The sequence below is a fragment of the Sinocyclocheilus anshuiensis genome, unplaced genomic scaffold (genome assembly GCF_001515605.1).
Source record: "Sinocyclocheilus anshuiensis isolate Anshui unplaced genomic scaffold, SAMN03320099.WGS_v1.1 scaffold186, whole genome shotgun sequence".
Lineage (NCBI taxonomy): Eukaryota > Metazoa > Chordata > Actinopteri > Cypriniformes > Cyprinidae > Sinocyclocheilus > Sinocyclocheilus anshuiensis.
In genome coordinates this window covers 2,474,593-2,484,319 of record NW_015542355.1, presented here as the reverse complement: position 1 = coordinate 2,484,319, position 9,727 = coordinate 2,474,593, and the positions used below count along the sequence as shown (strand labels likewise).

The window sequence follows — 9,727 nt, the reverse complement described above, 5'->3', positions numbered from 1 at the left end:
AACACAAGGAGCGACAACACACAGGTGAAATGCAGAGAAGAAACCACATCACGTCAGCTGCAGTGGTGGAACACCCGTCTCGCTGAGGAAAAAAAAAAAAAAGCTGGTCTTTTCGTACAGCTCCTACGGTAGGGCTTTTATGCACTGATGAGCTCAATCAAGCTCTGGATCAAAGGTGCTTCAAAAATCACACCAAGCTCCTGAGATGTGGTAAAACATCAAAGGCGTCTTGTAGGGCTGTGAATGGACTATAAGAGAGACGAGGGAAGATTCTGGATAGAGCTTCCGCTGCTTGCCATCTTGCTACTCAACTGGGGCCTCAGTTGCGGAAACAACTAATGGCTTGGGGCAATTTACTGTAGAGAAGTTGCACAATTAGTAAATTATGAATTATTGGAGGCTTTAATGAATGTATCAGTGTTGTTAAATATTAAAAATCATTAAGAATCATTTAAAAAAAATAAAGTAATAAAATAAATTAAAATGTAAATATTAGATGAACGACTTGAAATAGATGAAATGTTGTCTTGTCAACTAACTGAAATAAAATAATTCTAAGTATTAAAATTACTAAAAGTGAAACTTAAAAATAACAGCTAAATAGAAATATTAAAAACAAACTAATAAAAATGACAATCACATAACAGAAATACTAAAATTAAAATGAAAACAAAAATAAAAGTGGATTGAAAATATTAAAATACACAATCATAGTATATAAATAATACTAAAATAACACTGTAATGTACAGACACTAAAAAACTATGATGGAAAGATGCTGGTCAACCTCAGTAGCCAATGCCAATTCTAGAGTGTTAATATGGCCAGCTCTTGAAGTATAAGGAAATGACTTGGAAACACAATATCTATTCTCTTTTTGAACCTCAAAACATTTCATGTAGCTCAAAATGTAAGTACCAATGCACAAACATGCCAAAAAGGGGCTTGATTTTTAAGACTTTGATTAGTTCAACTGTGATTTTCAGTGATACACTGTGGTCCAAATGATCAGAGAGCAATTTATACACTGAATATGGTGACTTGTTTCAGTCCAAGTAAGTGACAGCACTCAACACTCAAAAGCGGATTATACGGTGTTCAGACAGGACGTCACCTTCCTTACAAGAACAGGCACATGGTGCGTAACTGAATAGAACAGAACGCAGGCGTCTAAAGAAGGGTTTTAAAAGAACTATTTCAACCAATGTACTAAGAATGGCTATAAAACTCAATGACTGCAGGCATTTGGCAAATGGTGTGACAGCCAGTACAATGGCACAGACCAATAATTAAAATAAAGAGAAGAAATTGCTCCCCTTAAATTGGACAAAATAACTATCTCTAATTGTAATTACGGTGTAAATGATTTTTTGTGTGTGTGTGTGGTTTAATTCACATAATACAAGAGCCAAATTCAGAGTCACTGAGCTTTACAGCCATTAGTGATTAGGTGAGATATGGATGTTGCCTAAATGCTTGAAATGAAATGAAATGAAATGAAATGAAAAAACAAAATGAAATGAAAAGATGAAATAAAATATTTATTTCTAAAATTAATAATAATAATCATAAATCAAATAAAAATAATTTAAAAACATTTATATATTTCTATATATTTTTAAATATATATTTATAAACAAATAAATATGATATATATATATATACACACACACACACACACATAATAAAAAATAAAACAACCATTTAATTATAAAATTAAAAATAATAAAAATAAAAACCTATCAAATGATAAAAAAATTTAAATGTAATAAAATTACATCTACATATATATAAAAATAAATATATATATATACACACATACACACAAAATTTTTAAATGAATAATTTGTTTGAATAATGTATTTTTGTGTTATATTGTTATATGGCCTCTCTCTCACACACACACACACACACGTTCACAAAATTAAAGTGCAAGCGATCTGATGTTGCTTACAGATCCCTTTTCGCAACCCTTTTTTATTGCGTTTCTACAAACAATCAAATCATGAGCGTCTAAAGAGCGGGTGGAATTAGCACAATGACGCAACTGCCTGCAGACAACCTCTGCCAGTTCTTAACCCCCACCCCATCCAGCTCAGAGCCGCTGCTGTAGCCATGGTGACAGCGCAGTGAAGGGCTAGAACAAGTTTCTAGCCCTTCACTGCAGAGATAGATGGTGGTGTCTCCACGCTACACGGGTGACTCCAACGTATTTACGTGCCTGGGAACACACGCAGGTGCACAGACGCTAGAGAAGGTGGAGAGTACAGCAGGTGGAGTGATGGGGCTTCAGATGTGGAGCGGCTTCCCAAATTCCTGCTGCTGGGTTGTGACAGGAAGCTGATTACTGTGATTCCAGCTCACATTCCGTTCCTGTCTCACTCCATCCCTGTGGCTCTACCTCGGGACAGAGGAGCCTAGTAAAACCGAGTCCTCTATAATGGAGAGTGAAGCAGTAAAGCAGAGTACGGAGCGCTCACTCGTTTTACTGTTTCTGAGGCAGAGAACGGTAATTTTCTCTCTCATAAGGGAGTTCTAGTATTTCACGCTGTGTAAAGGTCAGTTAATGCTCGCTTCGTCTTCGTGTTCATCAACTACTGTTCAGCCACACTGCACAGTGCAATACAGATCCAGTCTCTTTTCTATGCTTTAACTATGAAGGCAAAGCATTACCTTATAGCGTCCTTGAGCATGGTACACACTGCTGCAGGCAAATAATGTGATGTGACCAAACATGAATTACTGACTGATTACAGAGGCACTGCCCTGAATTCAAAACGGCACTGCAGGGCTGTTACATGACACAATAATTAAACCTCACATATATTGCTTACACCTGAGGTGGGGAAATGTCTTGGAACTACAACTAATTACTCAAGCAAACAATAAATAAATGAATTCACGGTAAGAATAACGTTCCGGGGAAATAGCAAATGCCGTGATAGAGAGTTGGGCACCGGCTATAAACAGGTGCCTTACGATTTTAGGTCATTTCTGATTCTCATTTCTAACAGGTCCTCGGCTGCCTTGAGATTTCTCACCAAAAAAGCTGGATTTCTGAAATTTAAGACATTATTAATTATTAATAAGATGGGAAAAAAAGCACTTTTCAAATCAAATATGGTAAAATAAAAAAATAAAATAAATAAAAATAATAAAATAAATCTTGATTACCTTTTTAACCGATACAGTCTGAAATAAGTTTTTTTTAATTATTATTTTAATATATACACTTGTTGAAAAATGAGAAGCTAAATTGATAGCTCTGTATGAATAAAATAAAATTAAATTAAAAATAAAATAAAATAATCTAGATTCCCATTTCTATCCATAGAGTTTGAAAGAAAATGCTTTTTACCTAGATATGTACTTGAAAAATTAGATGTTAAATGGCCAAGCTGCACAGAATGCACACACACAAACACAAGCACACAGAGTATCTCGACACCCACACTTCCATCTTGTGCCCTTTATAAAACCATGAAGGGCAAGCAGAAAATCTATCTTGCTATTTTAGCATTGAAAATGTTGAAGGAAGCCAATGAAATTTATGGGAGGCAACAAATCAGCCGCTTGCCGCCTGTCACCTCCATTAGACAGTAAACGAGGTCCGTGTATCCTTGAGCAGAGACGTGGCTGTAAAACGACCTCAGCTGAGAAACCGAAAATATATTTCAGCCGTTTAAAACTCGTTGAAATTAATACTTGACCACAATATCAAAACAACAGCATGTGACTAAGTGGCATGTCATTTTCTTAAAAGTAAAAAAGAATGAAAAGGCTGGTATGTACAATGTACAATATTACTTAGTATGGAGCACTGCATAGAACATGCGGACAAATGTAATAATATATTAAATTGATGGAACGAATGCTTAATTCGTGGCCGTGGTATCATCACTCTCTCTTTATACGTACATGTATGTATATGAACACTAAACTAAAATAAGGGATCAAGTTATTAAAATGTAGTCACAATTTAATTAAAATGATGGAATTAATAAAAAATTGTTTTGATGACGAAAACATTAAAATGAGCAAACATCTCAACTGATAAACCAGATAAATTTATTTTGAATCTGGAAAACTAATTGTAGACTAAACATAAACACAACAGAAAAAGTTATGTTTAAAATGCTCTCTGTTCTTAACCAAACTTAAAACGTTTTACATTTTAAGTTTTCAGTTAATCAACCCATGTGAATTTTTATCTTCAGTCTATGACCAGGAAATGGCATCCCTTCTGTTACTGATACACTTCCTTCCACCACCACCAGGAGCACTGAAGTCTCCAAACATTAGTGCATGTGATGCCGTTGAAAGACTTGTCATCTTTCATAAGACAGTGGAATTGTAATAATGTCTTGTGGGTTGCTCAAACACGAATGAGATTGAAATCAGGTCTTCATAGGCATTCCCATATTTCAGTAGCCAATGAGTCAACGTTTGAACAGTCACTTTTATAATGTTGTTTTCTCTGCAACTGCACATTATGTTTGTGTCTAATGTTCAGTGTTCATCTCAACCTTAGTCATGCTGCAGTTTGGAGGAGCACCTCAGCAACAACCAGCGTCAGCATCTGTACCTCCTTGCTGTTGGACGTCAGAAAAGCAAGATTGACAGCTTCTACATCACCTTGGATAAGCATCTCATCCCATGCCAGGCAAATCGCTCCCTTGGGGCACATTTTGTGTTCGGTTTGTCTTATGATAGTGCACTTGTGAACTTTTACACATTCCTGCAGACAACAGTGTACAACCTTGATGGAGAAAATGAAGGAGTCACCCAGGGTCAGAGACTTGAGAGCCAGACTGCTAAACCAGACAGTAACCTTATCTTAAAATCTGAGCATTATGAGCTGAGAGAATGCTGATGTCTTTTATTTGTCAGAAACAGAAACATTTGTCACATTTAAGAGGTGAACATAGTTACTATCCTGGATCTAATTTCAAATTGATTTGTTCTCAATGAGGTTGTAGGCATCAGTTCCAAACATATGCAGGTTTTTCGTAAGCACCTTAATAAATGTTCATAGCAATGTTCAGCAAATTGCTCAATCTTCAACTGTTGCATGTTCCTCAAGTGAGCCAGTTGCAAGCGCATCTCGAGTAGATACTTTAGAGGACCAAATGAATCCCCAGCATCAATCTCCTTTTTCCAAGGAGTGGAACTGTTCCTGCTTCCTCTGAGAACAATGATTCAGAGCTTACTAAAGATTCAACTAAAGAATTGTGTGAATTCATCGTGGCAAAATTACAAGCAAATGGAATTCCAAACAGTTTATTTACATTTAGAGGAACTGACAGATGAGCTTTACGCACAAGCAAAGCATAACATTATTTCTGCTTTACCTGCAAGTGACCCCTACAAAACTGTATTAAATGAATCTTTTGAAAAATTAGAAAACCCATTCACAAATCTGAATAGCAAATGGAAATGAAATAAATAATTTAAAGAAAAATGGGGAGTTGTTGGACCAGTTGAGATAACATTTGGTGTGCGACAGACTGAATCAGAAATCTACCAGTGAATGATACTTTTATATATGTGCCAATTTTAGAAACATTAAAATTCAGACATTTGTGATCTCCTAAGGAAAGACTATAGATTAAACCCTGACACTTTTACAGATTTTAGCGATGGAAGATATTTTAAAACCCACCCTTTGTTTACAACAAAGGGATATTACAAATCCAAATATACTATGATGACTTTGAAACTGCCAATCCCCTTGGCTCCAAACGTGGAATTCACTAAATTGGCTGTCTTTATTTTATTGTAATAAACTTGCCCCCCAAATATATGGCATCACTGCACAGATCACTGGCGATAATCTTTGGATGCACTCAATTCTTGGTTTTAATGAGTCATTCAGTAGCCATCATTTCTGTCGCCTTTGTTTAATTTGAAAAGAATGGTTCTCCAACAGTATACAGTGAGGATGATCCTAAGGTGATCCTTCGTGGAAAAGAAATCTTTGAAATGCATTGCAGTCTCTCCTGGAAAACCCACAATTGAGGTCATTGTATGGTTAGAAAAAGTTTTTTTACACTAAACACACTGAAGTATTTCCATGTTTGCAATAACTACTCATTTAACATAATGCATGATCTTCTCGAGGGTGTGGCTCAGTATGAAATTAAATAGCTTTTTGGATATCTTTGCCAAAAGATGTTTTCTCAACCAGTTGGGTTAAAGATGATGGTGTAGAATATAGAGCTGGTCTTATTGTTTGCATGCAATGGAAAATGATATGCCAGTCTTTTTGTCAAATAAGTGATCACATTTATCTATTGGTAAACAAACTATTTACAGAAAATGTTGTACTATGAAGTGAGGAAAGGAGTATTGTAAAATGTCAGAGCTAAAATTTTATAAGCCATTTGATACTCAAAGCTCATACAGTGTTGCAAATGAAAATTTGTATGTAATACCTTATTTTTGTAATGTTTTAATTCAACTTCAAATTGCACTGCGAGGGAAAATTAAAAATAAAGCTGTTGATAAATTATTTTGTGTGCTGGAGTTTATTTAACTATGTTTTCAGGTCATTTAACAGTGTTTTGTAAATCTTTTGAGACTTTACAGAGTTAAACTAATTCTACCAACCTAAAACGTGTAACTCTGAACCGTGTTGTTTTTCTGTATGCTTTTCAGTATTATTTTAACACTTTTTAGAGTCAAAGAAGGAACTCTGTCATAGTGTAAAATGTTTAACTATTTTGAAAATGTTAATTTAACTCAGGAGAGTGTGGAGCTATATAAACTCTGAAAAAGTGTTGAAATCAACTCTATGAGATTTAATTCAACACTGGACTTTTTGCTGTGTTCAGGCCTACAGTTTCAAAATGCCAATTTATATCGTATTTAATTGACTTCTATAAGTATGGCAGGTTAATAAATAGTGATAAGAGTGCTGCCTCAGGCGGACAGTGCCAGGGACTGAAGATCACCTTGTGATGGGAATTTCATCCCGAAGCCCTACTTATATTGTTATTAAATTTGCATTCATTATAGCGCTCACTGTAGGGTGTCCACCTTTCCACTCAAGTTCTTTGAGGGATTTGTCATTGGAGTCAGTGATGCACTGTAAAACAGCAACACAATGTGAACTGATGGGTGCTATAAATCCATGCAGTTCTATTTCTATGTGGCTAATTCTAATGCGGCCTACTTTATCCACGTTAAAAATAGAAACAGAGATATAAATGGCTTTTAACAGATCGTGATGAAAGCAATGTAGCATAATTGTGCCAGTTAAGTAAAAAACAAAAAAAAACAAAAAAAAAAACAGTAAACTAATAATAGAATAGTCTTTTAAAAAGATCCAGACTGAGAAGCAATAACAAGATTACCAGCCAGACACGTGCATCTGAAAGACTGCATAACTTCATGTGTTTAAATAGGGTTCATATCATAAAAAGTTTTGTTTGTCTTAAAAATTAAAATAAAATTTCGACATACTCAAATTTTGAGCTTACTTCGAAACTTCCTCCAATTCAAAGACCACTTAATTACCAAAACCAGGATAATTTCAGAGAGAGAGAGAGAGAGAGAGAGAGAGAGAGAGTGAACGAGCAAATGATACCTGCAGGACAAAAAAAATAAATAATAAAAACTCATTATTAATACTGTTATTTTTTTTTACTATTGTTACATAACAACATAACAGCAACACTAAGAGTGATGCTTGCCTTAGCAACAACCACTAATGATTAAACCTTTGCCACCTTGTGGTTAGAGAGCATTTCACATAACAAGAGAGAGAGAGAGAGATGATGATGATGATGATGATGATGATGATGATTATGATGATAATAGGAAGTTGGTTAGTCGTTATTATTTACTTCAGGTATAATTATAGTTTCTATTCAAGAAAAACATGCATGTTTGCTCCAGGCGTTTGCTCATGGCACCAACCCACATGACTCACAGACTTGTGAAAATAGCAGAAAGATGTAAACAACCTCTTCAAAGACTCTACAGCTAGTTGCCTAATCATTATAGAGATGTAAAAAGCAAGCAGCTAAAGAGGCCCCAAGACTCTCAACTGACTGATCTGAACCCAGAGGAAACATCTGCTTTCTCAAAGAGAGAGAAAACTATGAAAATCAACACTTGATCCAGAGGGGAGCCAGTCAATGTTTCAGGACCTTGGAGAGCGAACAGTCCATATTTCCCCCTTTCCAAAGCATAGTGTCTGTAAATAGTGTCATAGTGTCTGCGCTGTTCAAATGATGTATGGATTTGGGGGGAAACGATGACAGAACTAGTACACTTATTCTTCAGGGGCCCTTTTCCCCCTCCCAGTTGTCCCATACTCCGCCTCTCTTTGGGTTTAACTGTACATTTTCCAGCCATGGTGGAAACGAGAGGCACGTGTGGTGTTCCTCATTCAGTGATATGTGATTACAGGCAGTGCAGTGGCTTCAGCCAATTAAATTACAGCAGAACAAGGAGAGGAACAAAGGAGCCTGTGCTCTAAACTCTAAATGCACTTCAAAGCCCCCAAGCCTGCCATGCAGGACAGACCCCGGCACTGGCAGAAAGGGGGATGGCGAGTGGAAAAAGACCGACTGAGATGAAAAGAACAAAGGAAGCTCTTGAGGCAGCGGAGTGCGGATAGATTGAGAATGGAACAGAGACATGGCGGTCTAATCATCTGCAAGCATCAAAAAATAAATAAGTCGATAACAGGCTTATTACAGACCACTGACGGTTTATATCCTTTGTGATAAGACTGGAGCTCTTCTGGAGAGATCAGATTGGACATTAATTAAGACTAAAAGCCATCCTACAACTTAAAGCAGTGCTAAGACTAAAAGCTCAAAGAAACATCACAGACTCATGATCTTAGCAGTAGACTCTAAATGGCTCTGGGCAGTTCAGGAAATTTAGAGCTACAGAGTAATATGGGTTGTACAGCTACTAAAAGTATGTGAACCCTTCAACCAGTTAATAAAGGTATAGTTCACCCAAAAATGTAGGTTTGCTGAAAATTGACTCACCCTTGGCCATCCAAAATGAGTTTGTTTCTTCATCGTAACAGATTTGGAGAAATTTAGCATTACATCACTTGTGAATGGGTGCCGTCAGATTGAGAGCTTATAAAACATCACAATTACCCACAAATATTCAACATTGAATCCAGTTTATCAATTAACATTTTGTGAAGCAAAAATCTTTGCAATAATAATAAAAAAATCATTATTAAGATGACTCAAACCATTGTTTCTGGCTAAAATACAAGTCTTCTATAATATTTTTCTCTCTAGTGAAAAAGTGGTCTCATCTGAATCAGGAGAGATAACAGGAGATGGCCTTTTTGGACTATGGACTGGTATTTTGGACAGAACCTACCGGTTAAAGGGGTCATATGACGTTGCTAAAAAGAACATTATGTTGTGTATTTGGTGTAATGCAAAGTGTTTATGCGGTTTAAGGGATCAGCTCTAGGCATGACGAAGCAGATATCGTCCTCTTTTGGAAGGCCAAACAAAGTAGTTTTGCTTTCACGACATGGTGGCGGCGGCAACAACAATACTACAGCGTAGTGCTGGGCGGTATGACCAAAATTGATATCACGGTATTTTTCAAAATTAGACCGGTTTCACGGTATACGACGGTGTTTTTTTTTTTCATGCATGATCGGGTGTTAACCATATTTTCTACTGATTGAGAGAGGAAATACTGCAGTATATTGACTTAGAATGCCCTATTTTACTGT

General features: G+C 36.2%; 1 protein-coding gene across 14 annotated transcripts in view; it reads right to left on the bottom strand.

Annotated features, from left to right (window-relative positions):
* The window catches only part of LOC107691681 (neurobeachin-like), a 137,375-nt gene that overhangs the window by 89,399 nt on the left and 38,249 nt on the right, over positions 1-9,727 (bottom strand). The gene's annotated exons all lie outside the window — the stretch shown is intronic.